This window comes from Oncorhynchus mykiss, chromosome 11 (genome assembly GCF_057628025.1).
Source record: "Oncorhynchus mykiss isolate SJ-2025 chromosome 11, ASM5762802v1, whole genome shotgun sequence".
Classification (NCBI taxonomy): Eukaryota; Metazoa; Chordata; class Actinopteri; order Salmoniformes; family Salmonidae; genus Oncorhynchus; species Oncorhynchus mykiss.
This window is the reverse complement of record NC_143032.1, coordinates 42,412,852-42,430,827: the sequence shown is the minus strand read 5'-3', so window position 1 is coordinate 42,430,827 and position 17,976 is coordinate 42,412,852. Positions and strand designations below refer to the sequence as shown.

Sequence of the window (17,976 nt, the reverse complement as noted above, 5' to 3'; positions counted from 1 at the left end):
CTATTGGGATTTCTATGAAGATATAGCACCTTCTTCTCTGCCATGATCAGTGACACATGGTGTTGTTGGGAGCTGGCTGGATGCCTTGCTGTGGTGTCTTCTCACTCTCTCCTCTCTGTGAAAGCAATGTTTTCTGGAGGGGAAGGAGCTTTGGCTTATTGTGCGCCTCAGTGACACACTGCATTTAGTCTCTGACTGCTTCCTTCGGAAATAAAGGGTGATCCTGAGCCTGTGTGTGTGGGTGATGGCGCTTGCTCTTGTGCAGGCTGTGTGTGTGGAGGGGGGGCTTTGTGTGTGCGTGTGTTTGTCAATGTGTGGTTCTGTGTGTGTGTAGGTGTGTGTGTTGCATATATGTGTACATGCATGCACGTGAGTGTTTTTGTGTGTTTATTTGCATGTGTATATGTTTACGTTCATGTGTCTGTCATAAATGCAAATATTACGCAATTACACTAAATGTGACACCACCTGATCTGTTTCACCCCCTCCAGGTGTCCCCCATCTTCCTCATTATCCTCAGTGTATTTATATAAGTGTTCTCCGTTTGTCTGTTGCCAGTTCGACTTGTCAGGTCTTACCAGCGTGTTTTCCCGTCTCCCTGCTTTCTCAAGTTCTGTTTCCTAGTTTCCCCGCTTCTGACCATTCTGCCTTCCTCGACCCCGAGCCTGCCTGCCGTTCTGTAGCTGCCTGACTTTGACCAGTTTACAAACCTCTGCCTGTCCTGACCCCGAGCCTGCATGCTGTTCTGTACCTTATTGGCTCTGCCCTGGATTACGGACCTCTGCCTGCCTTTGACCTGTCTTTTGCCTGTCCCCGTTTGGGTCAATAAACTGTGACTCCAGCTGTCTGCATCTGGGTTTTATCCTGAGATCTGATAAAATGACCAAAAGTATGCTCGTCGAACATCTCATTCCAAAATGATGGCATTAACAGAGTTGGTCCCTCCTTTTCCTCCTTTACCAGCCCCCGCTCTTCGGGGGAAGACTTTCCACTAAATGTTGAAACATTGCTGCTGGAACTTGCTTCCATTCAGCGACAAGAGCATCATTGAGTTTGGGAACTGATGTTCAAGTCAAGTTCTTCCACACCGATCTCGACAAACCATTTCTGTATGGACCTCGCTTTGTGCACTGGGGGGCATTGTCATGCTGAAACAGGAAAGGGCCTTCCCCATACTGCTGCCACAAAGTTGGAAGCACAGAATCGTCTAGAATGTCAACATATGTTGTGGCATTAAGATTTCCCTTCACTAGCCTGAACCATGAAAAATAGCCCCAGACCATTATTCCTCATCCACCAAACTTCACAGTTGGCACTATGCAGGTAGCGTTCTCCTAGCATCCGCCAAACCCAGATTCGTCAGTTGGACTGCCAGATGGTGAAGCGCGATTCATCACTCTGTCTTTCCACTGCTCCAGAGTCCAATGGCGGCAAGCTTTACACCACTTCAGCCAACGCTTGGATTGCGCATGGTGATCATAGGCTTGGGAGCGGCTGCTCGGCCATAGACAAACATTTAATGAAGCTCCTGACGAACACTTCTTGTGCTAACGCTGCTTCCAGAGGCAGTTTGGAACTCGGTAGTGAGTGTTGCAACCGAGGACAGACGATTTTTACTCACTATGCGTTTCAGCACTTGGCGGTCCCTTTCTGTGAGTTTGTGTGACCTGCCACTTCACGGCTGAGCCATTGTTGCTCGTAGACGTTTCCACTTCACAATAACAACATTTACATTTGCCCAAGAAGCTCTAGCAGGGCAGATATTTAACAAACTGGAAACGTGTTGCAACACGTTGAAAGTCACTGAGCTCTTCAGTAAGGCCATTCTACTGCCAATGTTTGTCTATGGAGATTGAATGGCTGCGTGCTCAATGGTCAGCAAAGGGTGTGGCTGAAAAAACAGTCCACAAATTTGAAGAGGTGTCCACATAAGTTTGTATATATAGTGTATGTGCGTGTGGAATAAAGGGATGTAAGTTTTGAATGTCTGCACATGAATAAGTGAATGTCTACCATATCTTGGCATCTGTGTGTGCACGTACAAGCATGTGTTTGTGATTATTTGTGTGTGCCTGCTCTTCCATCCAAAACAAATATCAAACTGACATCTCGCCACACGGGGGAAATAGGTGGCGTTTTCACAATGGAAAGCACCAGCAGTACCTGTCTCAGAGTACCCAGAATGCAGCAGATAACCTCCGACCCTGGAAGAGGAGTCCACAGCTTGCAACTGTCATCGTCGCCGCACCTCTTCCCCTGATGTGAGAGACGATTGCTTACACAGCCGTAGCGCCGACTCGGTCTCTTTTTTGTCTCTCCTACTCCCAAAATCAACATTACAAATGAGGACACACGGTTGAGACGTGCTTGAGGAAGAACAGCACGTCATAGCATCACAACAGACACTGTACGTTGCATCTCTGAGATCAACAACCACTCTGACCCCAGACTCGAGGAAGCCAGAGGTGAGCCGGAACCATACTGGAGCATTAAAAAACCCGACAGAAACAGGAACAGCTGCAGAAGGAGGGAAGTTGGGCAGAAGGGAAGAGAAATGAAGGAAGGGAAGAGATAACGGAGAGCGGCTGATGAGTTTCGGCGAGCAGTTCAATCTCATTAAGATAGTAGACTCAAACACACTATACTGTAAAAGCGCATTAAACGAACATTTTTCCTCTCAGTAAGAGTAGGAAAGATACCTTAGAGCACAAAAAGTTCAATTGCTTTAAAAATTTGTTTCCACGACAATGTTTTCTCTATTTTCCATATAGCCTTAAGAAAAACCAATGGCCTTATTGATGACGATTGACTACATATTCCTCCCCAAAAAAGGTCATCTTTGAAATTGTACATTCTTAAAACGTAGGTGTATGTTCCTTCTTCTCAATATTTTTCCCTGCCGTCAACAAAGATAGATTCCGAGATTGTAACATGTTCGTTTGTTTGAAAATTAGCTGTGGGACTCCCATCACATTTAACTTTCCCAAATCAGTGTTCGTAGCATAGCGGTGCTGCTGGATCGATGCAGTAGATTACTCTGTCTTCTCTTTTGACACAGCCCTTCTACACGATGCTCCAGGGTGAATAAAGTACAGACACACTGTTCATCTTGACATTAATGACTTTCCAATAATTGCCGACGACACACGCAATTAACCAGCAAAGACTCGACCGTGTTGGAAACGGTCTCCCCCCTGGCTCCCCTCTCCTCCTCCATAGCAAACCTATTCTCCTCATCCTGCTCTGTTAGCTCGTTTATTTCCTCTCTTCTTAAGTAGCTAAGTATAGAGCAACCATGGGACCAACGCTCCCGGTAACGCTCTTCACTCATCGGATGCTGAATAAGGAGACAGACTAGACAGAGTCCGGGTCATCAGGGCTTTAGACAGACGGCAGACTGACAGCTGGGTTCGCTGAGAGCCTTGTAGTCTGCATCATCCTGCCTAATCAAACTAGACCCCCCCCCCGCTCTGCTCTTCACTGTGGGCCTTTCCCCCAACAGCAGCCACAGAGAGAGAGAGAGAGAGAGAGAAAGCGAGAGAGAGATGAGGAGAGGAAGAGAGAGAGAGTGGTGGAGAGTAGGAGAGAGAGAGAGAGAGAGAGATTTCGCAGCCCCTTAACCATGTGTCCTGAGTCAATGCCACAGTACTAGGAGCACTTTCGGAGGGGACCTGTGTTTGAAGGTTTGTTTTGGGAATTTGGCGTGATATTTGAACTAAGTAAACAAATCTTGCTTGCTCAGCGAGGGGGGCTATGTGCCTTCAAAGGGCTACCCTCTCTCCTCGCTGCGCCGTGAACGGTAACGCCAGGCAACTAAACACAGAGCAACGGCAGCAGTAGCAGCACGCACACACACACACACGAAGAACTACTGTGGAGGGTCATCCATGGAAGTGCAGTATGTACCTGCTTAATATAGTCACCCCACCCCCCTCTGCTGTGGCCTAAAACATAGAACCCAGGAAACTGTACCAAAGCCAATGGAGAGCTATGACTTGTGAGAGACAGGTGAGTGACAGATAGGATGTAAGTTGACATAGTGAGGCAGGGTGGGAGGAGGCAAACAAGAGGCTGGGTACATAGGGGTGGATGAGTGTAGATATGACAGGATAAACCAAATGTAGGGAGCATGAGTGACCGAGTGAAAGAGAGAAGTGACTGAGAGAAAAGGAAGGTAGAGAAATGAGGAGGATGAGATGCGCAGGGACGACTCGTATGCGAGGCCTCTGACTGTATCTGTACGTATGCTCAGCCCACATAATATGTAATTGCATAATGGGCCCTGGTAATCCCATGTCTCTGTGTGGAGCAGCAAAGCAGGTTGGTGTGTTGGCAAACCACATCAACGGTGGAACTCGGGTTGAAGAATCCCCTACAGCTCAACGCACCTATCCTCATCAGACAGGCAGGCAGTACAGTAAACGTGTCACTGTTCCTCATGTCAATACCTTGTTTAATTCCAGATCAAACCACAGAACATTTGTGTTCCCCTTGAACCACCGCTTTTTTTTTTTACTGTGCAATACGTTGTGACGATTATGTAAAGGGGGAATATAATGATTTGGGCCTGTAATCTGATTTGGGTTTATTTAGCATTTATATGTATGACTCAGATTTTGTATCTGTGTTGACAACAGCAGAGCAAGGCTTCAATACTGCGTGGGATGTCTACTGATTTCCCCAGCATTTCCCCATCTGGAGGGTAGGGAGCCCACTTGAAGATAATATTGGCATCATCAAACCAATTTCACTGAAGACAACAAGGCAAGTGTGCCACAGGAAGTCACAGAGCTGAACAAGTGTGCAACATAGCACAGAGCTGTACACAAAACTAAGAGAAAGAGAGAGAGATGAGGGAGGGAAAGCTTCTCTCTCTCTAGTTCTCTCTCTCTCTAGTTCTCTCTCTCTCTAGTTCTCTCTCTCTCTCACACACACATATGGTGTGCAATGGGCATACGTGCCCCTAGCCTCACATCATCCTCCTCTCCTCCTGTCTCTTCTTCTTCCCACTGTCCTCCCTCTTTCTTTTTTGTTACCATAGGGAAGGCCTGGTCTGGACCTGCACAGATGCTATGTTTAATGCCTTAATTCTGCTCCCTGACAGCCTTCCAATCTCTTCGATACTTCAACACCGATTCCAATTTAAGAGACTGTGATCCAATTTGGGGGAGCTGGCAGGTTCTCGCCAAGCAGTTGTGTGCGAGGGAGCCTACCGCACATGGCTCCAAGGGTACACACACACACACACAGAGGTGTTTAATTAAGTAGCAATTAGGTCCGGAGAAATGGAATACAGTGCCACTATTCAGGCACTCAGTAGGAGGGAAGGATGGAAGGAGGTATACAGATCTCTGGAGCGCTCATTATTTGTTTGCCTCTCCTCCGGCCTCACTCGGGGACATGTGCCCAATCAGCATTACCCTGGAAAAAGTATTTAAGACCAATTTATTACACAAGGAAGGAATAGTAGCAGAAGGCTTAAGACTGGAGGGACAACAGGGCTGTTGTATTGTACTGGCAACGGCATTGCCGTCAGAAATCAAAGCTCTATTTGTAGCTACTTTGTACAAGAGGGATTGTGGGGACACGTGAATTGAATTCCTTGCGGATGGAATGGAATGTACTATATTTGACGTCAGGTTTATAAATACAGACCAAACACCTCGGTGCACTTCCATGCTGCTGGTGAGTCACTTGTTAAGGAAGGACTATTCCCCTGGAGGATGTAGGTTGTATGTCTCTCTCTCTGACTAGGGTGTGAGTGTGGATGTGGGAGGGTGATGTTCAGGGTCATGGCTGAGAATGAGGAGGGGGGATGACGATGATGGCTGTTTATAGAAAAAAACGCAACGTGAAGGATACTGTACTGTAAAACATTGTTTCCCAGCTCTATTTTTTTTGAGTACCAATAGCATACATTTTTTGTCAAAGCCCCGAACAACAACAAAAACAATTGATTCGACTTGTCAAGGACTTGATGATTACTTGACAAGCATAATCTGGTTTACAAAACTATGTACTGGTAGGGGGGACTCGAGGACCGGATTTAAGAAACACTGCTGTCAAATACAGTCTGACTTACACACCACCTCAACCTCCCAAAACAAAATGGATAGTGTATGTAGCCATTGTGTTGCTGATGTACACTACACACTATATATACAAAAGTATATAGACACTCCTTCAAATTAGTGGATTCGGCTATTTCTGCCACACCCATTGCTGACAGGTGGTAGGCCACACAAGCTCACAGAACGGGACTGCCGAGTGCTGAAGCGTGTAGTGCATAAAAATCCTCGGCCCCCGGTTGCAAACACTCACTGCCGAGTTCCAAACTGCATCTGGAAGCAACGTCAGCACAAGAACTGTTCGTCTGGAGCTTGGTGAAATGGTTTTCCATGGCCGAGTAGCTGCACGCAGGTCTAAGATCAGCATGTGCAATGTCAAGCGTTGGATGGAGTGGTGTAAAGATTGCCGCCATTGTACTCGGGAGCTATGGGAACGCGTTCTCTGAAGTGATAAATCATGCTTCGCCATCTGACGAATCTGGGTTTGACGGATGCCAGGAGAACGCTACCTGCCCCAATGCATAGTGAAAACTGTAAAGTTTGGTGGAGGAGGAATAATGGTCTGGGGCTATTTTTCATGGATCGGGATAGTCTCCTTAGTTTCAGTGAAGGGTCATCTTAACACTACAGCATACAAATTACATTCTAGACAATCAAGTGCTTCCAACTTTCTGGCAACAGTTGGAGGAAGGCCCATTCCTGTTTCAGCATGACAATGCCCCCATACACAAAGCGAGGTCCATACAGAAATGGTTTGTCAAGATCGGTGTGGAAGAACTTGACTGGCTTGCACAGAGCCCTGACCTCAAGCTCATCGAACACCTTTGGGATGAATTGGAACGCTGTAGTGCTGCCAACTCCCTGCGTTGGGAATCATTTCTGGTGCTATTTACAGTAGCATCACAAAAAACAGATTCATAATGTATTTTTCATCATGCATGTTGTTTGTGTCTGCCTCAAAGCTAGTTGCTGCATTTTCTCCCAGACTCCCATTCCCTCTTTACCCTCACAACAAAAGACGGTCACACACACACACACACACACACACACACACAACAAAAATCTATTCACACAACACACGCCCTGAAGACAATAATATTCTATTTCTAGCCAAATATTCTTGCCAAATAGAATAGAGAGATGCATTTCCAAAGCAGCCTGGCTGCGTTTTTCTGCAGTTGTGCAGAATGTCACAAATGCTGTCCAAACACACTGGGCACAAAATAGAACACATTTTAATACATTCACATCAATGAGAAAGAGAAAGAGTGGACAGGAAGAACAAGAAGAAGAGAGAGGGCGACAGAGGGGAATATGGAGGCTTCAGTTGCCATGACAACACTCATTCAGTTCTGAGGCCAGCCTCGGAAAGAAAAAAGTAAGAAAGTCTGAATTATGATGACTGTGGACTTATCTTGTCTCTACACCAACAGATGTGATGTAGAACAGTTAAAGTGAGAAGTACATTGGATTAAACATCTCATTTCTGTTTATTTTATATTTTTTTTACCCTCTCACTAATTGCCTGTGTTTTTAGAGCTTTACAGATGTGCAATTACATCGAGTCTTTACAATCAGTCTGCTAAACTGTGTGTGTATGTGTGCGCGTGTTTCAACAATGCGTGTGTGATTCTGTGACCTGTACAGCAAAGACACTGCATGTACTGCACCATTCAGCTGTGTTGTGCAACAATGAAAAAAATGCACATGTGAAAAGCTCATTGAAACGTCATTTAAATAAAAAATCATGGATGAAGGAAACCACATACGGTACTAGAAGTAAACGTCAAGTTCAGAGACGTGTCGTCCTCAGCGATAGCAAGTTACGAGTGTGGCAGCAAGGGGAGTCTCACATATTTTTCATTTGGGACATAAAAAAAAAAAAACATTTGATTTCAGGGACTGAGAATTTTGACAGAAAATAAGAAATGGTCACAGTGGTGGAAAAGAGTGGAGAAATGAGAGGTTATAGGGGAGGAAGGAGTGCAAGGAGGCAGAGAGAGTAGAGGGAGAGAAAGAGAGAGCATGTGTGAGAGAGTGAGAGAGAGGGAGAAAGAGAGAGAGAGAGAGAGTAGAGAGCGAGAGGGAAGGGAAGGCCAGGGTAGAGAACACACACAAAGAGAGTAGAAGGCTTGGGCAGAGCCTCACAGAGAGACTGGCGGATCCTTTGTTTTTTCAGGAGTGACTGGCCTGTGTAAAGCCTGTTAAACAGCCTCGTCATTAAGACAGCTTCCGCAAAGGTCTCATTGACCTATTGCAACACCATCCGCTGGAACATAAAGGTCAGGTGAGCTGTGGCTTATTCCTGTCCCACGCACGCACGCACACGCACACACAAATCATAACCAGAGATTTGCAAATCCACACTTAAACTGCATAATTAAACAATAGCTTTGGAAGGACATTCCAGTACCTCATTCTCTATAATGAGTCCTAATTGTTTGCTGGTTGATGTTAACCAGTCAAAGACAACAGTTGCCCATTTTATGGCCTTATCAAATGCCTCATAACTTGAATTATCACACCATGCCTTGTTTTTTCTCCCCCAGACATGGAAAAATAATAATATGGAACTTCTCTCTACCTGTGTCTCAATATAGGTTTTCTACATTTGGGCTCCTGAGTGGCGCATCAGTCTAAGGCACTGCTTCTCAGTGCCAGAGACGTCACTACAGAGCCTGGTCCGATTCCAGGCTGTATCACAACCGGCTGTGATTGGCAGTCCCATAAGGAGGGCGCACAATTGGCCCAGCGTCAGCCGGGATAAGCCGTCATTGTAAAATAAGAATTTGTTCTTAACTGACTTGCTTAGTTAAATAAAGGTTAAGTAAAAAATAAAATAAAAAACTTTTTTTTAACATATCAGCTCTTGGGTTGAGCTGCTGAATATCATCTTAACATTCACTGGATTACACATTGTCAACTGGGAACATATGTTTAATTAAAAATACAAATATATCGCACTTCAATGCACAGAGATGGGTAAAGGGCAGAATTGTAATCACTGTGGTTTAAGAGGAGGCATCAATAGTGTCAGTAGTAGTTTAATTATTATTACACAAATTATAATGACTTTATTTCGCTGACAACAGCGTCATCATTTTTCACATGCGTACAGTTTTAATTTCAACATTCAAGGTTACTGTTTTGGCGAGGCATTAAATCTGGTGGTAAACCATTTATTGCTGACAGATGACTTGGCACATTATAAATGGCCATGCTTGCCATAAAACCATTTTCTAAATTGCAAACAACTTTCGCCTATATGTGAACACAATTCCATAAGATAAGGTCCTTTGTTTTTTAAGGCAGGACACATGAAATCTAGTTGATGCTTAAAGGTATAATTCACCCAAATTGCAAAATGACATATTGGTTACCTTACCCTGTAAGCAGTCAATGGACAACACCACAGTCCGTGTTTTGGTTTTGTTCACTTGGCCACTGTCTCCAAATGGAATTTCTAATTTGGGTTGACTATCCCTTTAAGATTAGTGTTTTAGAAAGAAGACAGAGACATATCTGCAGAGGCTGTGTGCCACGAGAGAGATACTCTAGCATACAAGTCAAATTAAATCACAGAGACCTCACAGAGGCTCTCTCTCTCTCTCTGTTGGAATGAGCTAGATCTGCAACTCGGATCCAATTCACTTCCTTATCTCCCCGTACTTGATCTGAATGACATGTGACTCTCGAAACATGAAATCAGAAAATGAGATGACAAAAGGAAACATAAAATGGTTTTAGAGAACAATGAAAATGGGATATGGCTGTGGTATTGTTTACTCGCTTTATATGTAAATGCTGCAATATCGACATAGCTCATCCATATAACTACTGACCGGACATACCTTTTTCTTACTGTCTATACACACCACGTATTTATATTTATAATCTGGACTCGTTCCGATATTTCTTCATTTCTTCTTCTTCTTTTCTAATGATTTGTGTATTAGTATCGTACTGTAAGACATTAACTGCACTGCTGCAGCTAGAAACACAAGCATGTTGCTGCACCTCCGTTAACATCTGCTAATCTGCGTATAAGACAAATACACTTTGATTTTATACTGTAGTACCTATACAGTGTCCATCGGAGAAACACTGCACCACACTACAAACTTCTAAGTTATCTCCCCTGAAGGAAAAAGTATTTTATTCCCCCATTTCTGTCATGATCCATCAGGCTACTTGTTTTGGGGGATAAGTGCAGCGGTGGCGCCGCGCGTTGAGTAATAGCGCAGTTAAAGAGAAGCCACAGTGCCCATATCTCACAGTGCGCATCAAATCACACTGATAAAATACCCCCCTTTCCATTGGCCACGATACAGATGCCTTCCCTTCTCTCACTGGTCAGCGGCTGTGCACTGATTGGCCTTGGCTCTTACTATGATGGGAGGATGAGGATATGTATGTATATTATACTACTGGCTGCAACTGGAGGAAATATGAGTCTTCGACTGCCTACACGACAGACAAATCCTCCACCCAGGCTTGATTGTTGGGGGGAGTGTAGTGGGTAATATTCTTACATATGCATATTATACACAGAGTGTACAAAACATTGATAACATCTTCCTAATATTTTGTGCTGAATTCAGATGACCTGGCCTCCACAATCACCTGACCTCAAACCAATTGAGATGGTTTGGGATGAGTTGGACCGCAGAGTGAAGGAAAAGCAGCCAACAAGTGCTCAACATACGTGGGAACTCCTTCAAGACAGTTGGAAAATCATTCCTCATGAAGCTGGTAGAGAGAATAGCAAGAGTGTGCAAAGCTGTCATTAAGGTAGCTACATTGAATAATCTAAAATATAACCTTTTTTTTACTACATGATTCTATATGTGTTATTTCATAGTTTAGATGTCTTTACTAATATTCTACAATGTACAATTTAGGAAAAATACAGAAAAACCCTTGAACGAGCAGGTGTGTCCAAACTTTTGAATGGTACTGTATGTAAATAAGGTATTTTTATACATTTGCAAACATTTATAAAAAACTGTTTTTACTTAGTCATTATGGGGTATTGTGTGTACATTGATGAGGACATTTATTACTGTAATCCATTTTAGAATAAGGCTGTAACGTAACATAAATGTGGAAAAAATGAAGTGGTCTGAATACTTTCTGAATGCAGTGTATGTATCTCACCAGAGCAGGTCAGGAACAAAAGAGAAAAGACACAATGAAGCTAAGACCCTTTCATAAACATTTGTTTGGATAACAAATCTGAGTTGTTGACCCATGGCGTACCGAAAAACGGAACTTCCAATCACAGCATCAGATTTACAGGATGTGATGACAACTGCTCCTCTGCACCGCATAGGTGTGACAGAACGGGAGATGTGGAGAGAACAGCACAGATAATTCAGCATTCCTGAGAAGACAATAAAACCTTTTGCATACAGTTGGTAAGAGGTCCGGACGCCGGGCCGCCCCTAAAGGAGAGAATGAAGGGAGCAGCACAGTCATACTGCCTCGAGCTCCAAAAAAACCCAGATGGAACAGTGATGGTTGGTTGTTTAGATTGACAAGTAAGTCCTTGAGTATCCCTTCTTTCCACTATGGATAATAGAACATCAGCAATGCTCCCCCTCCCCCGATTCTTAAGACATTTGGATGGTGTTTACTCTTGCCATGTACAGGTCAGGATCAGATTTTGAATAACGGGGGGGATAACAAATCACCCCCCCCCCCCCCGTGAGAATTGAAATATGTGAGCCCGCCTCCCCACAGTTGTCTGAGACATCAACGTTGAACCCTGAACAGAACGTTCCAGTCGAACAAACATAGGTATTATTAGAAAGAAAATACACAATCAGAGGGACGAGAAATATCAACAAATTAGCCTGTGTACATACAGTAAAGCCTTCAGAGATGTACTTCTTGTCACAGGGGACCTCTCTGAGAACTCAAACACTATGAGTCATTACGAGCTGTGGTCCAAAAGAATTCATGGAGGCAATTTTCCAAAGCGCAGTCATTTATCTAACATTGCTTTGAAAATGCCATTAGCGATATCATAATAGCAGACTCGGTTGATAGGGAAACACTAACAGGGAAAACACTCTCTTCTCTCATGCCTTTTAGGGGGAAAGCTAGCTACGCTAAGCTAATACAGTAAGTGGCTTTGGCTATTTTTGAACCACTCCCTTTCTAAGGAGAGAGTAGCTATTGCTATTGCTATTGCCCACATGGGCTGTCGCTCCATTTTAGCCCACTTAACAGATGGTGGTCACCTGAGACCTCGCAGTCCTACAGTACAGCGTCTCCTTCTCTCCTTTTCTCCTCTCCTTCTCCTCTCCTCCACTCTGCCGCCCCCTCCCTCTCTCTGGAGTTTCCTGTCGACTGCACCTGCTGCTCAGCCCTACCGCCTGTTGGGGCTCATCCCAACCAGGCTCCATCACATCCACTAATGTGAATTACACTTCAAAGACTGCCTGTGGAGACAAAACACAGAGGCAGCCCGGTGCTGTGACATATTTCAAAAGACTTCAGAGTTGCCGCTGTTTGACTTCTGTGTCATAATGAAATCAGATTTTTACAGACCTCTCTGACTCTCTTTTCTTTTTTGGGAGCAAGGTTTGCCCTGCTTCTGTCAGTGGAAGCTGTGATATTTCAAGTGGAGCTTTTTAAACGTGCTCAGCTGTGATGGGGTCCCGTGTGCTTCCCTCCTCCTCCTCCTCTCTCTTCCTCCAATCTATCCACAGAGGAGTTGGCTAGAAGACAGGCACTAGCAGCGGAACCGTAGCCCATCTCTTAGATGATCTGGAGACGCTAGGAGTGCTCACTGAAACTCCCATCCATTACAGTAGGTTTGAATTTAACCCACGTTGTTCCTCAGATAAAAAGACAGGTGCCATACACATGGTTAAACAGGCAGGAACACAGCACTCCACACATTGTGTGTGTCCTTTACACAATCGCCAGTGTAGCAGAGCATTTTGCTCATGCATAATGTACACAAAGCATTTCTCCATGAACCGCAGGCTCCTGTAAAACATGAAAACCTCCTTAATGAGTAAAGGTCACTCTGGAGCACCTCTCAAAGAAAGGAGATGAGTTTGTGAAACATTTACTGCCATGATGACAAAAGCAATGCTCTCGCTTTGAAATAATTGATAACATTGTGTGTGTGTGTGTGTGTGTGTGTGTGTGCGCACGTGCGCGCGTGCGTGTGTCTCGTGCAGTGCCGGGGTCATTCATTGCAACCAGATTGATGGTTGAGAGGACAAAAGTCGGTTCTCTTTTTCAATAACACCTTAAACTCTGGCACTGCTCTGTAGTTTCTCCCTCTCTGGGGCATGCTAGCGCTTACTCTGCGGGAACCGACAGGCCTTCCTCATCTCTCCGTCTCCTTCTCTTCCACACATACAGCTCCGCTGGGAGCAGACAACATGGTCACTTCTCCCAAAGTGAGTGAAATAAAAATGGTTCAACGAAGATAATTAAAAAGGGGATTGAAGTATGTCTCAGAGAAGAACACGTGCAAATGAAATAACTTAACTCTCCCCACATCTTCCTATCCCACTGTGATAAATCTATAGGCCTCTCATAACAGTAGTGAACACGGCTCTCCAACGCGATACAGAAATAATGACTTTTTTTTTTTATGGACTCAGAGACAGCGAGCCGGCGACAGTGGCATCACGGCACACATGAATGTTTTATGGGTATTTAAACAAGTCAATTTCATGCAAATGTGACCACTGCTCGCCATGGCAGAATTTATAAACAGCTGCTGAAGCAGGGTTGAGAAGAATACCGGCGTTGAGTGTAGTTTAGTGTTGTTTGATTATTGGAAGACAGACACTCGCCTTTGAATTATTCAAAGAGGCACACCACAAATCCACCGGCGTCATCTCGGCTACAGAGAAGTACTGAGCAGTCACCAGACTCATCTCGCTCATTCCCATCATCTTACACATTCATTCCCCTCACTTGAGAAAATGGCTGCTGTCCCTCACAGTTCCATCTTCACCGTGGGAGGAAATAGCCTCTATCGGATAAATCAATGTATGCTCAAGGTAATGAAACAAGGCATACATTGATAATGTGCTGCTGCTTATCGTACTGTACACAACTGGTGCTGTGTGTGTGTGTGTGTGTGTGTGTGTGTGTGTGTGTGTGTGTGTGTGTGTGTGTGTGTGTGTGTGTGTGTGTGTGTGTGTGTGCGCGTCTGTCTGTACTTCTCTGGTTTATTAATGATGTCATTTATGGAACATGGTTGACTAATTACCATGTCTCTCTGTCAGAGTGCTTAATGAAAGCTCTGTAATTTGAACAAAACACAGTGATCTCCTTTGTGCATTAAAAAAACGGACTTAGTGCATCGTGCCGGGCTCAGTCCTATCATGTCTACAGTACTAGGTCTCGTGGCACACTCTCCTCCCTCCCCACCAAATGTACAAACACACCCCAGCCATCTCTAAACCCCAATAGAGACTTTATATCCCCCTATTCATTTATCTTCACCTGTATTATTATTTCTTTATCACTCAACAACACCAAATTGAGGGTTTTAGTGTGTAACAACCACTTGGGCAGGCAGACCTTTTATAAGGAAGGACAATAAGAGGCAAAGGTTAGGAAGAGCGAGTGGTTCAAATGGCATTTTTATGGGAAGATGGGTGTGAGGGAAGAAGCTGCAGGGATCTGATTTCGCGAACCATTAAATAGAAAGTCTACCGGCAGAGCAAACAGTAGGGAGATAGGAGGCAAAGAAATAGAGACGGAGAGAATGGGGGGAATATAAGAAAAGGAAAGATGAGGAGTGTACGAGGAAGAAGCAGACGATCGTACTCAGCTGTAGGTCGACCAACAGTTTGATGTGGTGATACCCGTAGTGGTATTACCACAGTATTTCTATTGATGTTTCTATCAAATTAAATGAGCTAAATCCGTAACAGTAGGTCTAGCTCTGATGGTGGCAGAATTCATTGGAGATTACATAGGGAGTTTTGTACTCGAGTGTATTCACATTATACAGCATAATCAAAAATCTGTGTGCTGTAGAGCCATTCCGCAAAAGACAGAGACTCAGAGGTAGTGTCCCAAATGGCACCATATTCCGTATGCAAGTGCACTACTTTTGACCAGAGCCCTATGGACCCCGGTCAAAAGTAGTGCACTAGACAGTGAATAGGGTGCCATTGGGAATATATGGAATATTACAAACAGAGCCTTATCTCCGGCGGACTACGGATGGAATCCCTGATGAGTCCTCTAAATGCTACGGCACCGGCTCCACCGGCTGTCACGGGACTCGTGTGATGGAGCGCAGATTCAAATCATCAGAGGACTCATCATACATGAGCTGGCTGTCACTGTCTCTCGCTGCTGCCCCCCATCTTGATCCTCTCCCACCGAGACAGCCTCACACGTGTTGTACACATATTACAGAATAATTAAAGATAGGAGTAAGATATGCATTGACAATGGAGGGATAAGACGGGGTAAACAGAGGTTAATGGTTAAAATCCCCACGGGTAGTGCACTGTGCACACTACTAAATGTGGCCTTCGGGGCAATGCACCTGCTAATAGCCTAGCGCTTAATGGATGCATAGGTGGCGGGTCAGTGAGTCTATCAGTCTACTGATAAAATGTGTCGCGAGCTGATAAAACATTGACAACGGACATGTTTAAATAAAGGAGTTGCTGCTCGAGTTGTGTGCCTCGAGTGAAAAGTGTCACATGAAGCCTCGCCTTGTATTTTCACAAGTGACAATACTGCCCCTGTCCCTCCATCCATCCTCCTGGAGACACAGCGGGCTAGGGTGATGTTATTGATAGTCTCCCTGTTGTTGGATGCTGACTCTCGTCCCAGCCAAGCGCTTGCAATCCCCCTCTAACGGCTGCCTTAATGGGCTCGGCCGATATCAATCTCTCTCTTTCAGGCTGCATCAGTCAGAAAGGTGACAACCCACTGAGATCCTCCCAGATAGAACTCTACAAGTGCAGAGCCGCACACAATTCCCCAGATTTATTATCACATTTCACTCAATCAATCAACAAGTAGATTCAAATTTTTCCTGCAGTGTGAGAGATAGACACGGGGGCTCGGTATTGTGCTGTATGGGTATTACATGAAGAAACAGCAGCACAACTGGGCTGTTTATTGACATACAGAATCTAGCCATATACCCAAGCGTGAAAAATGTAAATATTTAAAAACATACTTAAATCATAATTCATTGATATATTTAAGTATGTCCATGATACATATACTTTATTATATTTATTATACTCTACCACCTTATTCTAAAACGGATTAAATAGTTTTTTCCCCTTCATCAATCTACACACAATACCCAATAATGACAGAGCAAAAAAATGGTTTTTAGAAAGGTTTTCAAATGTATAAAATAAAAATATTTTTTAAACATTTGCAAAAATGTCTAAAAAGTTGTTTACGCTTTTTTCATTATTGAACATTGTGTGTAGATTGATGAGGGGGGAAAAACGATTTAATCCATTTTAGAATAAGGCTGTAATGTCACAAAATCTGGACAAAGTCAATGGGTCTGAATACTTTCCGAATGCACTTTATACAGAGAGGTATGTGGACACCCTTCAAATTAGTGGATTCGGCTATTTCAGCCACACCCATTGCTAACAGGTGTATAAAATCGAGCACATAGCCATGCATTCTCCGTAGACAAACATTGGCAGTATAATGGCCTTACTGAATAGCTCAGTGACTTTCAACTTGGCAGTGTCATAAGATGCCACTTTTCCAACATGTCAGTTTATAAAATTTCTGGCCTGCTAGAGCTTCCCCGGTCAACTATAAGTGCTGTTATTGTGAAGTGGAAACGTCTAGGAGCATCAACGGCTCAGCCGCGGAGCGGTAGGCCACACAGGCTCACAGAACAGGACTGCAGTGTGCTGAAGCACATAGCGAGTAAAATCGTCTGTCCTCGGTTGCAGCACTCATACCAAGTCCCAAACTGCCTCTGGAAGCAACGTCAGCACAATAATTGTTTGTGGCACACAAGCCTAAGCTCACCATTCGCAATGCCAAGCGTCGGCTGCAGTGGTGTAAAGCTCGCTCCCGTTAGACTCTGGAGCAGTGGAAATGCGATCTCTGGCGTGATGAATCACGCTTCACCATCTGTCAGTCCGACAGACGAATCTGTGTTTGGCGGATGCCAGGAGAACGCTACCTGCCCCAATGCATAGTGCCAACTGTAAAGTTTGACTGAGGAATAATGGTCTGGGACTGCTTTTCATGGTTCAGGCTAGGCCCCTTAGTTGCAGTGAAGGGAAATCGTAATGCTACAGCATACATGACATTCTAGATGATTCTGTGCTTCCAACTTTGTAGCAACAGTTTGGGGAAAGCCCTTTCCCATTTCAGCATGAAAACCCTGTGCACAAAGCGAGGTCCATACAGAAATGGTTTGTTGAGATCAGTGTGGAAGAACTTGACTGGTCTACACAGTGCCCTGACCTCAACCCTATCAAACACCTTTGGGATGAATTGGAACGCCGACTGCGAGCCAGGCCTAATCGCCCAACATCAGTGCCCGACCTCACTAACGGTTTTGTGGCTGAATGGAAGCAAGTCCCAGCAGCAATGTTCCTAAATCTAGTGAAATGCCTTCATAGAAGAATGGAGGCTGTTATAGTAGCAAAGAAGGGACCAACTCCATATTAATGCCCATGATGTTGTATTGAGATGTTCGACGAGCAGGTGTTCACATACTTTTGGTCATTCAGTATTTACAAAGCAGTTGTGGCTCGAGCAACAACTTACAAGTAACATTTTTGATAACTGTGCAGCAGTGGCGTATCACACTTTAGTTCTTCACATTACGGTGATGAATTAATATTTTAAAAAATGCCTTGAGATATGAAAAAGTATACTCTCAGGAAGCATGCTCCGCAGCCGTGCATTT

At 44.4% G+C, this 17,976-nt stretch overlaps 1 protein-coding gene across 3 annotated transcripts in view; it reads right to left on the bottom strand.

The window, feature by feature from the left end:
* Positions 1 to 17,976, bottom strand: part of grid2 (glutamate receptor, ionotropic, delta 2) — a 559,781-nt gene that overhangs the window by 258,985 nt on the left and 282,820 nt on the right. The gene's annotated exons all lie outside the window — the stretch shown is intronic.